Source organism: Schistocerca serialis, chromosome 9 (genome assembly GCF_023864345.2).
Source record: "Schistocerca serialis cubense isolate TAMUIC-IGC-003099 chromosome 9, iqSchSeri2.2, whole genome shotgun sequence".
Classification (NCBI taxonomy): Eukaryota; Metazoa; Arthropoda; class Insecta; order Orthoptera; family Acrididae; genus Schistocerca; species Schistocerca serialis.
The window spans coordinates 79,321,310-79,325,247 of record NC_064646.1 but is presented as its reverse complement, the minus strand read 5'-3'; positions in this window follow the sequence as shown (position 1 = coordinate 79,325,247).

Here is a 3,938-nt window from a genome sequence, read left to right as displayed (position 1 = left end):
TACAGGGTTATTACAAATGATTGAAGCGATTTCACAGCTCTATAATAACTTTATTATTTGAGATATTTCCACAATGCTTTGCACACACATACAAAAACTCAAAAAGTTTTTTTAGGCATTCACAAATGTTCGAAATGTGCCCCTTTAGTGATTTGGCAGACATCAAGCCTATAATCAAGTTCCTCCCACACTCGGCGCAGCATGTCCCCATCAATGAGTTCGAAAGCCTCGTTGATGCGAGCTCGCAGTTCTGGCACGTTTCTTGGTAGAGGAGGTTTAAACACTGAATCTTTCACATAACCCCACAGAAAGAAATCGCATGGGGTTAAGTCGGAAGAGCGTTGAGGCCATGACATGAATTGCCGATCATGATCTCCACCACGACCGATCCATCGGTTTTCCAATCTCCTGTTTAAGAAATGCCGAACATCATGATGGAAGTGCGGTGGAGCACCATCCTGTTGAAAGATGAAGTCGGCGCTGTCGGTCTCCAGTTGTGGCATGAGCCAATTTTCCAGCATGTCCAGACACACGTGTCCTGTAACGTTTTTTTTGAAGAAGAAAAAGGGGCCGTAAACTTTAAACCGTGAGATTGCACAAAACACGTTAACTTTTGGTGAATTGCGAATTTGCTGCACGAATGCGTGATGATTCTCTACCGCCCAGATTCGGACATTCTGTCTGTTCACTTCACCATTAAGAAAAAATGTTGCTTCATCACTGAAAACAAGTTTCGCACTGAACGCATCCTCTTCCATGAGCTGTTGCAACCGCGCCGAAAATTCAAAGCGTTTGACTTTGTCATCGGGTGTCAGGGCTTGTAGCAATTGTAAACGGTAAGGCTTCTGCTTTAGCCTTTTCCGTAAGATTTTCCAAACCGTCGGCTATGGTACGTTTAGCTCCCTGCTTGCTTTATTCGTCGACTTCCGCGGGCTACGCGTGAAACTTGCCCGCACGCGTTCAACCCTTTCTTCGCTCACTGCAGGCCGACCCGTCGATTTCCCCTTACAGAGGCATCCAGAAGCTTTAAACTGCGCATACCATCGCCGAATGGAGTTAGCAGTTGGTGGATCTTTGTTGAACTTCGTCCTGAAGTGTCGTTGCACTGTTATGACTGACTGATGTGAGTGCATTTCAAGCACGACATACGCTTTCTCGGCTCTTGTCGCCATTTTGTCTCACTGCGCTCTCGAGCGTTCTGGCGGCAGAAACCTGAAGTGCGGCTTCAGCCGAACAAAACTTTATGAGTTTTTCTACGTATCCGTAGTGTGTCGTGACCATATGTCAATGAATGGAGCTACAGTGAATTTATGAAATCGCTTCAGTCATTTGTAATAGCCCTGTATTATTAATACGAAGTCTCGTAACCGGTTGGCCCTGACTATTATTAGCACGCAATCTGACTGCATAAAATAAAAATAAAGAATGACAAGGAATTTACATTAACACAATTGATTAATTAAGTCCCCTGCAACTATAAAAGCTACGAAACAACAAAGCACAAGTGCAACTGTTTTGTGCGTGGCAGAGTGACTCAACGTACAAGTATCTGGATCGGTTCTTTCTCAATACGACAAAATATTTTAAACACTATTTACAATGAACTAATTGAAAAACCAGAAATACTATAATTGCACATAGAAACCAGAATTACAAGTCCAATAAATGAACACAAGCCAGATGCCTTGTTGACTGTACCTGTGACCAAGAGGCATTATCATTAAAAAAAACTGTAATACCTTTCTACCTCATTATATATTGAAGAAAATTTTCCATTACACCAGCGTCATAAATCAAAAGCCCATCTCCTCAAATACACTCTGACAATTGCAACTTCTTCCATCTATACATTACACCAACCGAACAGCATCTACTCTCTCGCCCAACAGAACAACTGCCCTCGACATCCTCTGAACTACTACTGCACCAGTGGAGACGGCGGAATAATAATCTTTGGCGCAATCTCTGGCGCCGTGACTCAGTGTAGCCACCTTTCACTGTTTTCTAGAAAATCAGAACTTCATAACGGCATCGTCTAGTGGTCACGAAAGCGTCATGGTGTTGATCATCCAACTCCAATGGGAGACACTATGAAAGATCCATCTCAGAGTTTATTTGCTGTTTCAATTATGAGCGCGTACATTCATTGAAGAACACGTATCTCATGAAAAGACCACGAAGGTAAAATTAGAGATTTGGGCTTATACAGAAGCATACCAATAGCAGTCATTCTTCCCGTTTTATTAACACTGTAGATCCCTTGATATCTTGAACAACGTTTTTGGTGGTGCTCGAGTTCGATGGTGAGACGATTTCTGTAGAGAGGTCGCTGCCACTTTCCTTTCTCACAGTTGTGCAGTTGCGTTAGTGTTGTAACGCCCTGCGAGTGAACAAGATGTGTAACTGCTTTTCCTTCTAACAGAAATCTTTTACATGAGCTTTCCCCAAACCATTTTGCCAACAAATTATACATTTTTAACGCTTTCAAGATCGATTTAATTTTTATATCCGATATCGCTATAATAATCGGCAGACTGTTTCTTGACTCCTTCAACTTTTGTAGTCCTGTCTTCCTCAGTTGCTTGTAATATTACGGTATATTGATAATTTTTACTTATGGACCGTCTGACAGCAACTGAATAAAACACAATTTTAGTGCCATACGCGTTTCGCCTTTATTTTCTGCATTGAAACAAGCGTTCAGTTCATAGTGCTGTGGAATGTGGGAAAAAACCGCAAACTGGCATTCCTAAGAAGAACAACACCAAAAATGCAATAGGAGCGTAATATGTCCAAGCAACCTGCCATTGATGATGCCTTGCAGAAAATAAAGGCGAAACGCGTACGGCACGAAAATTGTGTTTTATTCAGTTGCTGTCAGGCGGTCCATAAGTAAAAATTATCAATATACCGTAATGTTTCTTGACTGTTTAGCAACTAGTGAGTAAGTTAAGGTTTGTAATTCTCCCCCATTTTTAATGGTGTGAATGCCTATGACCCGCTGGACTCGAAGCGGAATAAATTTAGGTAACCGTTCTATCAATAAAGAGGATGGGATCTCTAAAAGGAACGGAATTTTGTCTATGTCAATAAGTTTGAATTTTTGAAAAGTTAAGATTTACGGAATTTTTAAAAGCGCGGATGGATACATAATAGAACTTTGCAAAACCTGGACATGATATTAGTACTTATCTTAAGCCTCCTTGTTCTCCATCCTACCGCATGTAGTTGTACGTCATAAATGACTGCTCGAAGCCCTGGTTCGCCTCTTTGTGAGAAAACCTTGCTTCCCCCATCTTTGTATTTTTCATCCAACTGAAAGTTGCTTTAGAAGTCTGAAGCGAAAAGATACTATGTCACTTTGTGCACCATCATTACAATTCTAAGATAAAATAGAAAAAAAGTCATGTTCTAGTGACTTCAGCACAGATTCTCAACCAAGAGGAAAGGAAATAGGTCATAGACACATGCGCCGTAAAAATGTAAATGTAAGTAAATGGCTAAAAAGAGAATTCCTCTTCAAACTCTGGCTGCAATTCAATCGTCTTATCTCGTCAAGAGTTACTTATCACTGAACATACTGGTCGAACGGTATGTATGAAAAAAAAGCAACAAAAATAAGAAATATCTTTCTGTGACGTACCCCAGAAAAATCAAAGTAGAGGAAACTGCCCCTACATAACGTTCTCCGCAGAGCTCAGTAACAATAAAGCGAGAACACACGTTGCAGGCGCCACACGGTGGGCCTGCTTGTCATCGAATACTTCGTAAACACAGCACCATGTCGCAGCACCGTATAGCAGAGGGTCCCTGTGGGCATCGGAAAGGGAATGTCTTGTTGGAACACGAAAGTGACACAGTCTCAAGATTTTTTATGTCTGTTTTGGGATGAAACTGATTTTGAGACTGTCAGTTTGATTTTCAGCATACTTCGACTA